Source organism: Amblyraja radiata, chromosome 7 (assembly GCF_010909765.2).
Source record: "Amblyraja radiata isolate CabotCenter1 chromosome 7, sAmbRad1.1.pri, whole genome shotgun sequence".
Classification (NCBI taxonomy): domain Eukaryota; kingdom Metazoa; phylum Chordata; class Chondrichthyes; order Rajiformes; family Rajidae; genus Amblyraja; species Amblyraja radiata.
This window is the reverse complement of record NC_045962.1, coordinates 20,279,326-20,295,634: the sequence shown is the minus strand read 5'-3', so window position 1 is coordinate 20,295,634 and position 16,309 is coordinate 20,279,326. Positions and strand designations below refer to the sequence as shown.

The 16,309-nt window shown below is 43.3% G+C and overlaps 1 protein-coding gene and 1 long non-coding RNA gene across 2 annotated transcripts in view; both read left to right on the top strand.

Annotated features, from left to right (window-relative positions):
- Positions 1-16,309, top strand: part of LOC116975094 — a 562,120-nt gene that overhangs the window by 325,917 nt on the left and 219,894 nt on the right. The window lies entirely within an intron of this gene.
- The window catches only part of znf804a (zinc finger protein 804A), a 256,030-nt gene that overhangs the window by 105,159 nt on the left and 134,562 nt on the right, over positions 1-16,309 (top strand). The gene's annotated exons all lie outside the window — the stretch shown is intronic.

Genomic DNA, 16,309 nt, shown 5'->3' with positions numbered 1-16,309 from the left:
AGCTGAGCTACCAGCTTCGATTCACTACACCATACAAAAACAAGAATTACTCCACAGATCATCAACCATAGTGACATAGTTAAACATTAGCTTTTAATAATTTACGTGGGCATATTTAAATATATATTCATAGAAACATAGAAAATAGGTGCAGGAGTAGGCCATTCGGCCCTTCGAGCCTGCACCGCCATTCAATATGATCATGGCTGATCATCCAACTCAGTATCCTGTACCTGCCTTCTCTCCATACCCCCTGATCCCTTTAGCCACAAGGGCCACATCTAACTCCCTCTTAAATATAGCCAATGAACTGGCCTCAACTACCTTCTGTGGCAGAGAATTGCAGAGATTCACCACTCTCTGTGTGAAAAATGGTTTCCTCATCTCGGTCCTAAAAGATTTCCCCCTTATCCTTAAACTGTGACCCCTTGTTCTGGACTTCCCCAACATCGGGAACAATCTTCCTGCATCTAGGAATCATTCATGCATTACTATGCAAAGATACCCCCAGATTGTTCATCTTTATAGCAGTTTATTAGTTTATTCAAATACACTTGATTGTTGTACTGCTTTTGACCTTTTAATCTAGAGGACTGATCTTTGGGAGGCATCTTATAAAGAGAAAATAACAACCTTGTGTATTTTAACAGCTCAATGCTCAAGTAAAGCTAAACCATTAAAGATGCATTTTTCCAGTTATTCAATGAAAATCAAATTATATGGCTTACATTACAATGTTCTTTTACTTTTATTTTGTCCAAGGAATTGAAATGCAATGATTTCATAATTGTGTATATGTTTTTGGCACAGTGAAACTTACAGGTTTTTAAAATCTTTGACTGTGATTTTGAAGCTAATACCAATCTCGTTATCCTCAATACTCATCATTATTTACTGCGATAAATGATAATTGAATGATTGGAAGCTTTAATTGTCTGAGAAACAAGAATATCAGAAACAACTCATTTTCTTTTAAAGGATCAAAGTAATCAAGATATTAACATATATATTAGTATTTGTATTTCCTGTGCATCTTAGAGCAAATTTAAAAACAGCAATGAGGCTAAATAGTGATCCATTAACAGATGTGAAGACCTTGTGCCATAATGAACAACCAAAATTAATGAACCAAGTTGATCAGAAACTTTTGAATGACATCTATAAATGTTAGAGTAGGTGATGATTAAGTGAACCTCAGAGCTTTTGAGTCTGCACAGGAATTCTTCCAAGAATTCGTTGTAACAGGCAGTGCCAAAAATTGCTAATTGGCTGTGCAGTATAAAAGAGCAGAGACATTAATTTTAAGAAGTGTAGCAATTGGGCACCAGAAAACTGCCTGAATGAATATGTGGTACCATAATTTTACAGTTTTAATAATCTAAGATGTTGGCCAGTAATGTGAAAACTCAAATATTAATTGGTGTGTTCTTGCCTGGAGAAATACTCTCAAAAATTGGTTTTGGTGGATAATTATCAGTGAAGGTTTTTAAGGCTTTAATATCTAGATGCCCACTTTGTTAGTAAAGGCTCTTTGCACCAGACAAGGAGTTGACTTTAACTTCCAGATAATGGGTGGAGAGTATTGTTTAAAATAGTTCACTGGAATTATGGTGGCAATCTCCTTGGAGCCCCTGCAGCATAGATCTATTCCTCAGCCATTTTACAAGAACTTTCTTTTCATATTATGAGATGGGCATGTTCTCCAAACACTGGCAGTAGTCACATAAAGATAGCCAAGTTATCAATGATTTGCACGCTAGGATGAAATGCCCCACATGTGGCTTCTTTATAAACTAGACATTCTAATTAGCCTGCCAGAGGAGAGATACATTTTTGGAAAATTGCTTAGACGTAGCCTCATTTCCTGGCACACAAGACAAAAGTACTCTTTGTAAACAGCCAGGGAAAATAAGACTGAAACTCTGCTGATTTGGATATCTGCTCAAGATTATAATTGTCTGGGTAGCTCGCATTAGTACGCAGCAATATGTCATAACAATAATAGTCATTTAAAAAAAGATTCTGTCTCTGTTGCTTCAGGCACAGATAATAACCATTCATCTTGCATGCTTCATTTTGACAGGCAGCATATTGATTTTAAAGGAATGTGGCTTATCTGTTTGTGACAGTATCATTTATTTTCAAATTGGGCACAATGATTTCTGATGAGTCAAGATCCACATCCCCAAACTAGGTTTTTTGTTCTTTCTACACAGTCCCCATGTTACTCCACCATTCTCCTACCCAGCCATCTCCATTCACCTACACAGCCATCTCCATTCACCTACCCAGCCATCTCCATTCACCTACACAACCATCTCCATTCACCTACACAGCCGTCTCCATTCACCTACACAGCCATCTCCATTCACCTACACAGCCATCTCCATTCACCTACACAGCCATCTCCATTCACCTACACATCCGTCTCCATTCGAGCAACACCAGTAGAGAAAGAAAAGCAATGACTATTTGCACTATTTAATAGTTCCGACATCATAGAAAATTGTTCGGAGCAGTTAAGCAGAGTTATTTTATTGAGACAGCAGGATGGAATCTTCCACCAGATATTTGTTCACTGAAGAATTAAAATATTTATTCTACAGTCATAAGTTTAGTTTAGAGATACAACGTGGAAACAGGCCCTTTGGGCCACTGAGTCCACGCCAACCAACGATCCCCATGCACTTGCACTATCCCACACACTGGGGACAATTTACATCTTAACAAAGCCAATTATCCTTCAAACCTGTACGCCTTTGAATTGTGAAACCGGAGCACCCGGAGAAATGACATGTGGACACGGGACGAACAGCACCCATAGTCAGGATCGAACCCAGGTCTCTGGCACTATAAGCAGCAATTCTACCGCTGCAACAATGTGCACCCCTGGGAGTATAAAGATTAAGGGTGGCACAGTGGCGCAGCTAGTAGATCTGCCGCCTCATAGTGCTAGAGACCCAGGTTCGATCCTGGCCTCATGAGCTGCCAATGTGAAGATTACATGTTCTCCCTGTGACTGGGTGGGTTTTCTCCGGGTGCTCTGGTTTCCACCCACGTTCCAAAGCCTTGCAGGTTGGTAGGTTAACTGGCTGCTGTTAATTGCCCCTAGTGTGTAGGTAAATGATAGAATCTGGAGGGAGATGATGAGAATGTAGGGAGAATAAACTAGTATTAATGTCGGATTAGTGTAAGTGGATGGTTGATGGTAGGATCCGATTTGGTGGGCCCAAGGGCGTCTTTCCATGCTGTATCTCTTTACGACTCTCTGACTGTGACTTTAGAAATCATAAACAAAATTCAATATTCAATAGGAAAACAAAGATATAACAAATGTATTTTACATCCATTCAATTTACAAATGCTATTTCTAAAACTACTCATGAAATTAGAAAGTTTAATCGAATCGGGCATTCAATATTTTAATTTCATTTTGGTTTTGTTTATTCAGGTATCTTTGTAATAAAATAAACACTGAAGAATAAACTGTAGAGTCTTTGAGTAATTGTAGTTGGTTTATGCTGCAGTCACTTTATTGTTCTGCTGTGTGCCTTTAAAGTATTTAATTATTATGAGCTATTATTTCCACTACTCCTTTATTGGATCTCACTGGCCATATACCAACGCCCAACAAAAAAGAGGCCAGGCATCACTTCAGCACCACTTACCAAATCGCCTGGCAATTGGGTATGCGGGAGCTGTTAAACTGTTACATATTCCTCTCCAACTTCAGTCTTAGCTTTCGCTTTTCTGTAGGATAGTGAATTGTGGTTTCCTGTATTTATATCTTTTATATGATGCAAAGGCAGGCCATCTTTTGCTATTGGGTCTATTTCTGCTCTCAAAAACGTGAGTCTAGTTTAGTTTAGAGATACAGCGTGGAAACAGGCCCTTGGGCACACCGAGTCCATGCCGACTAGGATAGTCCATGCACTAATCCTACACACTATGGACAATTTACAGAAGCCAACTAACCTACAAACCTGCATGTCTTTGGAATGTGGGAGGAAACCATAGCACCCGGAGAAAACTTATGCGGTCACAGGGAGAACATAAAAACTCTCTACGGACAGCACCCAGAGTCAGAATCGAACCGGGGTCTCTGGTGCTGTAAAGCAACAGGTCTACGGTTGCGCCACTGTGCTGCCACCAAGTCAAGAGTGTTTAATTGTCAAATGAACTTAAATGGAACAAAATATTCTTAAAATAGACACAAAGTGCTGGAGTAACTAAGCGGGCCAGACAGCATCTCTGGAGAACATGGATAAGTGACGTTTCAGGTTGGGATCTTTTCTCAACAGGTGGAACCCCAGGCAGTCACAGGGACAATGTGCTCGCAGACAGCAGTGGAGACCATGATCAAACCTGGTGCCTGGTGCTAGTGCCAGGCTGGAGCTTGGCGCTGTGCAGTAATGGCACCTCATTAGTTTTGTTTAGAAATACAACATGGAAACTAGCCCTTTGGCCCACCGAGTCCACGATGACCAAGAATCATCCCATTCTATCCTACACTCTAAGGGCAATTTACAGAGGCCAATTAACCTACAAATCTGCACGTCTTTGGAATGTGGTAGGAAACCGGAGCACCCGGAGAAAACCCATGCGGTCACAGGGAGAACGTACAAACTCCATATAGGCAGCACCCATGGTCAGGATCGAACCTGGGTCTCTGGCGCTGTAAGGCAGCAACACTACTGCAGCAGCACCACTGTGTCATCCACTGTATCTGCTGTACTCATGTCGCCTATGGTGATCTATCCCATTGTGTGGTTTGTATAAATTCAATAATTCACATTTGTTGCCCAGATTTTCACTGAAGAAAAGATCATTACTACTTAATGCTCCAATCATTATTCCAAGAATGGAACATTGAAATGTGGGACAAGGGCTATAAGCTGCAACACTAAACATCGTTAGCACATCAATTGGAACTGTCTTTTTCTTTGAAGCATCAATATTTTCCGAATATCTATTGCTGCTTTAAACTGATGGATTGCTTTAATTGTAGATAGCATGGCAGATCGGTACGTGAAAACATACATGATGAAAATATGGATCTTTTAGTAAAAGGAGCATTTAAATGAATCATGAAGCAAAACACAACTGTTGCACCATTAATTATGTCACAGCTGATCAGTACCTTAATTATGTCACAGCTGATCAGTACCTTATCTCCATTCCACTCCATCTTCTGCCTTAATCCATTCAGCCAACAGAACTGAGCAACTTCCATTTACATTTTTTCATTTGACCTTTTTGAACGCGATTCTTCCTGACTTCCATTGTCGTCTTTATGAAAGAATGCCAATATCAGTTCTGGATGATTTAGCTCCAGTGTTGAAGATGGTGTCACTTGTTCCAAACTCCCACACCAGAGGAGATAACTTCTCTTCATCTGTTTGACAACTCATACTCATCGTGAACACATCAATAGCATCGCCTCATAATCTGGCTACACTTGTGGAATACAAGGAATGCCTTAGATACAAACATCCTGAATATTACAGGTAATGTTGCTGGCTTTTACTCACTCAAGATGTTTCAGTGGAAACATCCTTTTAATCTATCAGAGATTTGCTCTAATTCATGGAGATATCTTTAAAGGTTGAAAAGCTTTTGAGATTATATTGCATTATTCTTCTGCCATGTCACATTTCACATGTTGGCCGGTGTGGGCATGTTGGACCGAAGGGCATGTTTCCATATTGTATAACTATGACAATTGATTGGTGTGTTTGCTGCAATTATGCAGTTTAGCTGGCTCTCTGCTGTCGTATTCAATGAGCAGCCCCTAGCCACTGACGGAGACCATGCATTGTTGCCATAAAACACAAAGTGCTGGAGGAACTCAATGGGTCAGGCAGCATCTGTGGAGGGAATGGACAGATCACGTTTCTGGTCAACACCCTTCCTCAGATTGATCTTGACCTAAAGCATCACCTATCCATTCCCTCCACTGATGTTGCTTGACCTGGTGAATTCTTCCAGTGCTAGGTGTTTTGCTCAAGATTCCAGCATCTGTAGTTTGTGGCATCTCCATTGGGGTTGATCAGCCATGATCACATTGAATGGTGATGCTGGCTCGAAGGGCCGAGTGGCCTACTCCTGCACCTATTGTCTATTGTCTATTGTTGCTGGGCCCATGCTTAAAGTTTCATATCTATTGCAACTGCATGGAGTAACATCAGCTTAAGGACTATGGATGTCTAAGGAACAATCTGTCCACCTCTTAAGCAAAGAAATGTATTTGGTGTGACACAACGAAAATTCAAACCTTAAGGGCCTTAATTTACGCAACATCATTTACGCGTCACGACGCACGACACGTGCGTCGTGCCGCACACGTGATGCGCGCATGGTGAGCATCACGTAGCGTGGCGCCCCAGGATTTTGGGATGTACAAAATCTTCGCGCACCATCTGCGTGACGCGCAAATGACGCCTAAGTGGGACAGGCCTTTAGCCCTCAGCTTGGGATCCACCTGACAATCAGCAAGTATTCAACAAGTAGGAGTCATCTACTGCAGTAATATACTTTTTATGAGCGTCGTGCTTTGAGTGGAATAAATTGCAGGAAGGATTTTCAAAAGAGCATACTGCATTTAACAAGAATGGAAGTGACCTTTAGTTTGTGATTGCAATGATAGCACACACAGGGTAATTATTTTCAAATGACTTAAAGCACTTCTCAATCAAAATTCCCGATTTTTTCCCCGATATTACTGCCAGTTGGATTAATTGAGTGCTTTCTATTCTGGTATTTTTCGGTGATCTAATTAGTATTCATACAATATACAGACATATTATTCAGCATATTTGAAATTCAAGATAATATTGGCATCAAGCTAATTGGTGTACAAATTATAATTAACAGATTCTAAGACCTATGAATCAGTATTAAATAAATGGATGTTTGTTGATATTAGATTGCATTCTGAGATTGATAGGAGACAATATTGGCTTGAAATTAAATTTCACCATGTTCGATATGTTAAATTATGCTGCATTTAACCCTAACACTCAATATGGAAACCCATTAAAGAAATCACTCGATTAATGAAATTTACCTTTGAAATCATTGGGGTTGTTTGTATCCTTTACACTTCATTAAATTGTTGTCTTTGTCTTTCCTGACAGCAGCTCCAGCTTGAAGCACACACTCCGTGGCACCAAGGGGGGGTGAGGGGAAATTGCCATGCAGGGGCAACCGTGAACAACGTTGCAAGTCTAATTTTGCATTGGGTGAAACGAATACTGGAAATGAAAGCAAAACACAATTTTTGCACAAATCCAATTTATAGGCATACATTTCTAAGTTCATCATTGTAAAGGCCTTTGGGGCTATGAAATATTAACTTTCATGGCAGATTGCAGTGCATGGACCCCTGTTGTTTTTAAAATCACTCCATTTGGACAGATTACCAAAATGCTTTTATCTTCCACTAAACATCTATTTTTCTATCCCTTCTATCAATGAAAAGTTCACTGTATCATCTCTGGCCACCTTTGCAGCTTTCTATTATCTTAAAATGAGTTTAATCTTAGCAATGATCAGAATGTTCTCCCGTAATAACAAGTTCCTATATTCTTTGTTTGACTTTAGTAATGTTATTTGCACTTTTCATAATAATATTATAAATGGTGGGGTCACAAGATACTGCAGATGCTAGAATCTGGAGAAATTCAGCAGGTCAGGCAGCAACTGTGGAGGGAAATGGACAGTCGGCATCTTGGGTTGTGGTTCTTCATCTGGCCTGTCCATTTCCCACCAGCGATGCTGCCTGGCCCGGTGACTTCCTCCAGCAGTTTTTTCTTCTTCTTTTGCTTACAAAATGTAAGGTTGGTTCTTTGATGGCATAGTAGTTTGGTAACATCATTAAGTAAGTGGACACAAAATGCTGGAGTAAATCAGCGGGACTGGCAGCATCTCTGGAGAGAAGGAATGGGTGACATTTCAGATTGATACCCTTCTTAAGCTTGATGTCAGGGGAGAGGGAGATACAGTGGCTTGCAAAAGTATTCATACCCCTTGAACTTTTCCACATTTTGTCACGTTACAACCACAAACGTAAATGTATTTTATTGGGATTTTATGTGATAGACCAACACAAAGTGGCGCATAATTGTGAAGTGGAAGGAAAATGATACATGGTTTTCAAATTTTTTTACAAATAAAAAACTGAAAAGTGTGGCATGCAAAAGTATTCTGATACTCTGATACCCCTAAATAAAATCCAGTGCAACCAATTGCCATCAGAAGTCACCTAATTAGTAAATAGAGTCCACTTGTGTGTGATCTAATCTTAGTATAAATACAGCTGTTCTGTGAAGGCCTCAGAGGTTTGTTAGAGAACATTAGTGAACAAACAGCATCATGAAGCCCAAGGAACACACCAGACAGGTCAGGGATAAAGTTGTGGAGAAGTTTAAAGCAGGGTTAGGTTATAAAAAAATATCCCAAGCTTTGAACATCTCACGGAGCACTGTTCAATCCATCATCCGAAAATGGATAGAGTATGGCACAACTGCAAACCTACCAAGACATGGCCGTCCACCTAAACTGACAGGCCGGGCAAGGAGAGCATTGATCAGAGAAGCAGCCAAGAGGCCCATGGTAACTGGTGGAGCTGCAGAGATTCACAGCTCAGGTGGGAGAATCTGTCCACAGGACAACTATTAGTCGTGCATTCCACAAATCGGGCCTTTATGGAAGAGTGGCAAGAAGAAAGCCATTGTTGAAAAAAAGCCGTAAGAAGTCCCGTTTGCAGTTTGCCACAAGCCATGTGGGGGACACAGCAAACATGTGGAGGAAGGTGCTCTGGTCAGATGAGACCAAAACTGAAGTTTTTGGCCTAAATCAAAACGCTATGTGTGGTGGAAAACTAACACTGCACATCACCCTGAACACACCATCCCCACTGTGAAACATGGTGGTGGCAGCATCATGCTGTGGGGATGCTTTTCTTCAGCAGGGACAGGGAATCTGGTCAGAGTTGATGGGAAGATTGATGGAGCCAAATACAGGGCAATCTTGGAAGAAAACCTGTTAGAGTCTGCAAAAGAATTGAGACTGGGGCGGAGGTTCACCTTCCAGCAGGACAACAACCCTAAACATACAGCCAGAGCTACAATGGAATGGTTTAGATCAGAGCATATTCATGTGTTAGAATGGCCCAGTCAAAGTCCAGACCTAAATCCAATTGAGAATCTCTGGCAAGACTTGAAAATTGCTGTTCACAGACGTTCTCCATCCCATCTGACTGAGCTTGAGCTATTTTGCAAAGAAGAATGGGCAAAAATTTCAATCTCTAGATGTGCAAAGCTGGTAGAGACATACCCCAAAAGAATTGCAGCTGTAATTGCAGTGAAAGGTGGTTCTACAAAGTATTGACTCAGGAGGGGCTGAATACTTTTGCACGCCACACTTTTCAGTTTTTTATTTGTAAAAAAATTTGAAAACCATGTATAATTTTCCTTCCACTTCACAATTCTGCACCACTTTGTGTTGGTCTATCACATAAAATCCCAATAAAATACATTTACGTTTGTGGTTGTAACGTGACAAAATGTGGAAAAGTTCAAGGGGTATGAAAACTTTTGCAAGCCACTGTACATAGATAGGGAAGTATAAGGTGAAAATAGGACAAAGGGAATGGAGATCAAAGAAAATGTAGAATAGATCATTGTTAGCTGGGAGAAGAAAACAACAAAGCAAACAGATTAAATGTAGTCGGAGACAGGAAGACTGATCAAAGAACTGGGAAGGGAGAAGGATGGAGAAAGAGGGAAAGCAAGGGTACTTGAAGTTAGAGAAGTCAATGTTCATACCGCTGGCTCCTCTCCCCTGTCGTCAGTCTGAAGAAGGGTCTCGACAAGAAACGACACCCATTCCTTCTCTCCAGAGATGCTGCCTGTCCCGCTGAGTTACCCCAGCATTTTGTGTCTGTCTTTGGTTTAAACCAGCATCTGCAGTCCCTTCCTACACATTAGGTAAGTAGCTAAGTGTTAGTACTTTGAGCTCCTTAGGAATGGGAGATGCAAGTAGCTTAACCAACAGAAGGTCTTGGAGAGGTGGACAAAGAAACGGGCAGGTCTGTCCATGCAGATCGTCCATCATTGTTAATGGCTGGGTTCAAGATGGCACCTGAAGAAGCAGGATTGTTTATTATTGTTTCTTAAATTTCCGATATACTGGAGGTAGCGATGGCTGGGAAAATGAACCAAAATTTGGAAGTAAGAGGCAGTGTGGTGAGTGGGTGGTAAGAATTGGAGACTACATAAAGCAGCACAAGCATCATGCTGTTATGCAAGTAAACCATGATGGTCGACATCCATTCATATTGACCATATCTGGGATGTGCATTCTTATTTTTTAGTTTTACTAGAGTAAGTAGGGCCAGTTGGGTCCCTGTCACACAAGAGGCTTGGGCCCCCAATGCAATATTCCACCACTCACCCATAGCCCCCAACTGCACAGGAGCAGCTCATGTCCCCTCATCCCTCGCACTCTCTCCCCCTCCTCTTCACTCTCATTCTCCTATCCCCTCTCCTCCTCCCCTCCCCAATCCCTTCCTCACCTCTCTCTACCTCTCCTTTTCCCTACCCTCAGTCACTCCCTCCCCCCCCCTCCCTCCCTCCATAACACCTCTCCCCTCCCTACTCCCCTCCTATATATCTCTATCCTCACCCCCCCACTCCTCACCTCCCCCCTATCCCTCCTCACTTCCCCCACTGCCCCCTTTCCCTCTATTCCCCAATCCCTACCTTCCACACTCCCCCCCCTCCTCTACCTCTATTCCTCCTTCTTCCCCACTCTCCCTCCTCACCTCCTCCCTCTTCTTTTCCATATCCTTCTACCCTCCCCAATCCCTCCCTCACCTCCCCTTTCCCCTACCCTCAGTCCCTCCCTCCCTCCCTCCCTCCCTCCCTCCCTCCCTCCCTCCCTCCCTCCCTCCCTCCCTCCCTCCCTCCCTCCCTCCCTCCCTCCCTCCCTCCCTCCCTCCCTCCCTCCCCCCCTCCCCCCCTCCTCTCCCCTCCATACTCCCACCCTCTCCCTCTATCCCCTCTCCTCCCTCTCCCTCCCCAGCATCTCGAGGTTGCCGCTCCTCTCCCTTCTTGCGTGCCCTGGAGGAGTATCAGCCATCAGTGCGGATCCTCGAATCGGCCCGAAGCACCAGCAGCGTGGGGGGGGGGGGGGGGGGGGGGGGGAGGGGGGGGAGCTCAGAGAAAAGGCGGGAAGAGCCACGGGGGGGGGGGGCAGCAGCCAGTGAGTGGGACCAATGAGTGGACGCTCTCCTCCGCTGGAATCAGACGCTCCGCTTTCCATTTGGTGACATCGGCGACATCTCCGACAGCTCCAACTTCAGTTCGGGCTGGGCCGGGCCGGGTCGCTTCCGGTCCCTCCGAAAATTGTGTCCATTGGAGTCCTCCGCCAGCCATCATTGGCTCCAGTAAAGATGCGATGATGCAGGAAGGGGAGTGACAGGAGAAACGACCAATCTGCGCAGCGCTGACTGGCAGGAGAGGAGATCGATCTGCACACGCGTGTTTTTTACGATTTTTAAACCTCGCTAATTTATATACTACCAATCAGAATGAAACTTGGTGCACTCGTAGCACAGGAGAACGGTGAATGAGCTGACGAAAAATCGTAGCACTATCGCTTACCGTTTTTGTGCAAATAGAAAAAAACACGCAAAACGGAGGAGCACTCGAACAGAGTTTTAGTTATGTACTAGACTAAATGGGACCCATTGGGTCCCAACATCACACGGGAGGGCTGATCCCCCAACGCAATATTCCACCTCTCCACCAATTCCAATATTGGTGGCCTGTGTGGGCCAAAGGCAACAGAGCTTGCTTTAGCGCTTTCAAAACCAAAGACAACACAGCTTGCTTTAGCACTTTCAAAACCAAAGGCAACACAGCTTGCTTTAGCACTTTCAAAACCAAAGGCAACACAGCCTGCTTTATCACTTTCATACCAAAACACACTTTTGCATTTTCAAACTACATTTTCAAACCACATTAAGGGCACTGACAGGTCAGTAAAAGCACTCACAGTTTAGTAGACATGTGTTCAGTGTTAATCACAGCTCAGACTGAGAATTGCGACCTCTCACTCCCCCCTCTTGCAGAGAACTGAGGCACCTCCGCACTTCCGGGTTTTATAGTCCCTCTGGAAGGGGCGTGGCCTTCAGGAGAGAGAATCTCAACATTTTTTAAACACTAGTAACTCTTTTATTTTTCATCGATGGGAAAAATCCACTTGAACCTGATGAGCGGAGGGGGACTCGGAGTAAGATGGCCAAAAATCACAGCCGTACGTGGCAGCGTTTTTTCTAAAATCAATATACAGAACAACAGGAAGTGGTCAAGATCAGACTTTTAGTAATATAGACAGACAGACAGACAGACAGATTGTTGTCACATGTACTGAGATACAGTTAAAAGTTTTGTTTTGCATGCCATCCAATCAAATCAGATAATGCTATACATAAATCCAATCAAGCCAAATTCAAATACAATAGGTAGAGCAAAGGGGAAGATACGGAGGGCAAGATATAGTTCTCAACATCGTAGCGCACCAGTTTTATAGACAAAGTCCAATGTCCTCAATGGGGTAGTGGTGAATCACACAGTACCCTAGCTTACCGAAGGATGGTTCTTCAAGTTAATATTTGGACATGAATGAAAACAAATCACATGATGTGATCAATTTCATAAAGATAATGTTGAAAGTCACCTAGGATTAAAACGTTTAGTAAAGTGTTCAAATTCCCAACTGGGTTTTCTTGTAAATGGATTGTGATTTGCAGTCACAACACATCTAATAGCATCTGATCTGCAGCTCAGGTAATTTTTCCCAACGATTTTCTGAACGTGTGAGTTAATAACAACACAGCAATCAGATCAGGACCACAGGGACCTGAGTAAACAATGTAATGGACAATATACCTCCCACCAATGAAATTTTAAGGATTGGGAAATAAACAGGCAAGGAAGGCAAATTAAAAAGCCTAACTTCGAAGTCAAGTTAAGGGCCTGTCCCACTTGGGCATCATTTGCGCGTCATGCAGGTGGCGCGCAAAGATTTTGTGAATCCAAAAATCCTGGTGCGCTGCTCGCGACCTTGCCTACGTCAGCATGCACCATGCGCGCATAATGCACGGCAAGTGCGCATCACGTGCGCATCATAACGCGTGCATCGTGACGCGTAAATGATGTCGCGTAAATGGCGCACAAATGACGCCCAAGTGGGACGGGCCCTTTAGATGCGCCGAGCAGTACGAAGGTAAAAAAAGATGCTGTTTGTTACCCAGGGTGCATTATGCCTAAAGAACCGAATGTACCCTGTTTGGCGCCCCCACTGAAGATAGATTTTCTCTAAAAAAAAACATCCAATCCATATGCAGCTAACTTTTTAACCATGCCGTTATTTAACAACTTTTCTTGATTATTATAGGTGTCAGGGGTTATGGTGAGAAAGCAGGAGAATGGGGTGGGGAGGGAGAGATAGATCAGTCATGATTGAATGGCGGAGTAGACTTGATGGGCCGAATTTCCTAATTATACCATTCCTTATGACCTTATAATGGTTCCCAAATCAAGTGCAAATTGACACATGTTTACTTTCTTGCCCCTTACCTGATTGCATTTGTTCCCTTTTCTCAGGCCTTTTCTGATGCAAATGTCTTCTTCCCAACCAGTTAACCAGTTTTCTGACCAAATGCTGTCTCTATGACTAATTTGCCTTCACCCTCCTTCATGAACCCAGTCACCCCCATTCATTCTTTGTCTTACCGCTGATTGTTCAATAAACTTGCCTGTGATCATTGTAACGCAGAACTATAATGAAAACAAGGCCTCAGACTCAATATGCCAGGCTGCATCTGTAGAGGGAAATGGACAGACAACGTTTTGGATCAGGACCCAACAGAATGCATCATTCTGAAGAAGGGTCCCAACACGTAAAGTAATCTATACCAGTCTGAACAAAGGTCCTGATCCAAACGTTTGCCAGTGTCCCAACCTGAAGAATCATCTATCCATTTCCTTCTATGGTTGCTACCTGTTGAGTTCATCCAGCACTTTATTTCTGCTCAAGATTCTAGCATCGGTACCTATGGTGCCTCTATTATCAAGATGGCTCAAGCCTTTTTCATCAGCCACAACAGGTAAAATAAACACCCTCCACCTTTGCTATTTCAAACAGCAGCAACTTAGAGGTAACTGGGACTGACTTGTCTTCTCTAATTAAGAGAACATTCCTAGCACCATTAGCAGAAGAGGCCATGCAGGAAAGCAAAGGCAATGCTGTTGTCACCTTTAGGGCAATGGGCAAATTACCAGCTTGGTTTTTAGAAGTTGTGTATTGACTGGGCCAATACGTCCTAGGGGACAGTATGGATCATCAAAGGCCAGATCGGATGGAAGTGGCAGACTTCTTTTCCTAAGGAACTTTAGTGTTTCAGATGCTTTATTAAAAACTGTCTGGTAGTTTTCATGGTCTCTGTTCCTGTTACTAGCTTTTTAATTCCAGTTAATTTAGTTAAATGATTTTTAAATGTCCCAGCTGACGTAATGTGAATTGAACTCTTCTCTGGATCAGTGATCCTGTACACGAAGGCCTCTGATGAACAGTCTGCTTATTTTACCACTCTGTTACCATGACCATGGGTTGGAATCAGCCCCAAAGTGCATTTGTTATTCCCCAATGAAACAGGCCAGCTGTTCTTCATGTAACCTGATTTTAGGAAGAGTTCTTGGTCAGGTAATTGAAGAAGGCCTAATTCTGTTTCAGGCACATTTTTCAGACACTTGTTACTGATGTGGTTGGAGCACTTCTGGCATGGGATAATTTTTCCATCTCTCACCCAACACATTGGATGCTGCTGTGGCCATTTTACTTGTGTATATTTGGTACTACACCAAGGAATGTCTAGGCCATTATCTTCAGGTACATTATCCTGCTCTTTGGCAAACCTTCTCTTACAGCAATTTATGGGCATGAGAAATATTCCTTTCCGATAACAATGCATTGTGCTATATGTTATAAATGATATTTTCTTTTACTTGAAGCTAAACGGTGACTTGACTGTGCCTCATGGAGAAGTACACATGTACGTCTTCAATGGTTCAATAGTGCTTTATTTGTCACATACGCGACTGCACAGTGAAACTATTTTTGCATATATTACACATGCAGGTGCCGCCAAGTTTTGGCGCCATTATTCAAAGTCCAATGTTGGGTCGGCCCGCTTGCTCAGTGTACTGGAGCAGTTCCCATGAACCGGTGTCCCTCTCCTCCTCGTCCGGCCTTCTTTGTGCCCTGGGCACCCACTGCAGCTGACCTTGAAGGCGCTGGATGCATTACCCCGGTTCACCCTCCCAGCAGCCCACTCCTAGCTCAGGACGTCTCCAGCTCGCTCCTGGTTACGCCATCCGAAGAGCGGGTGGGCCCTGATGAGGCCTCGGTTCACGGTCCCATCAACCAACATGCCTTTCGGGCGGGCCCGCAGCAGCCGTGGGTTGGGTTACTGTCTTGTACTAAGCCATCTCGATCTTTAAGTTTGCCAATTATACAACTGATGTCGGCCGGATCAACAACAACGATGAGGTGAAGTGCAGGAAGGAGATCAAGAACCTTGCGTCAGGGTGTCAGTACACCAACCTTGCTCTGAGTGTCAGCAACATGAAATAGTTTGGTTGTTGACCTGAAGAGTTGAGGGGTGAACATTACCCAACCCTCAACAAGAGAGCTGTTGTCCAGATGATGGCCAGCTTCAAGTTCTCCGGCACGCATATCACCAGCATCCTACTTTGGTACCTTCACACTGTTGCAGTGATCAGCAATACACATCAGCGTACTTCCTTAGGTGGCTGAGGAGGTTTGACATGCTCATGAAGGTTCTCTCAAACGTCTACAGATACACTAGAGAAAGTGTTCTGGTTGGATGCATCTCAGCCTGGAATGGGTAACTGTGCTACTCTTGACCACCTGAACCAGTGGTGAACAAAACCTAGTCCTTCACAAGCTCGCCACTTCCTTCCATGCAGTCCATCTCCACAACAGAAAGGCTGGTAGTGTCGTCAAGGAGGCCTGCCACCTAGGCCAGTCCCTATACTCTCTTCTACCTTCTGGGAGAAGATACACGAGTTTGAAAGCCTGAACATTCAGTCTTTTTCTTAACTCCAACTCATTTGGTCGTTCCATGAATGCACTTTAGTTTATTTTTGCACTACTTCAGATTACACTGCAGTCTGCACCATAGGCTGTTTTGCATCTGTTGTTGTGTCTATTGCTTTAT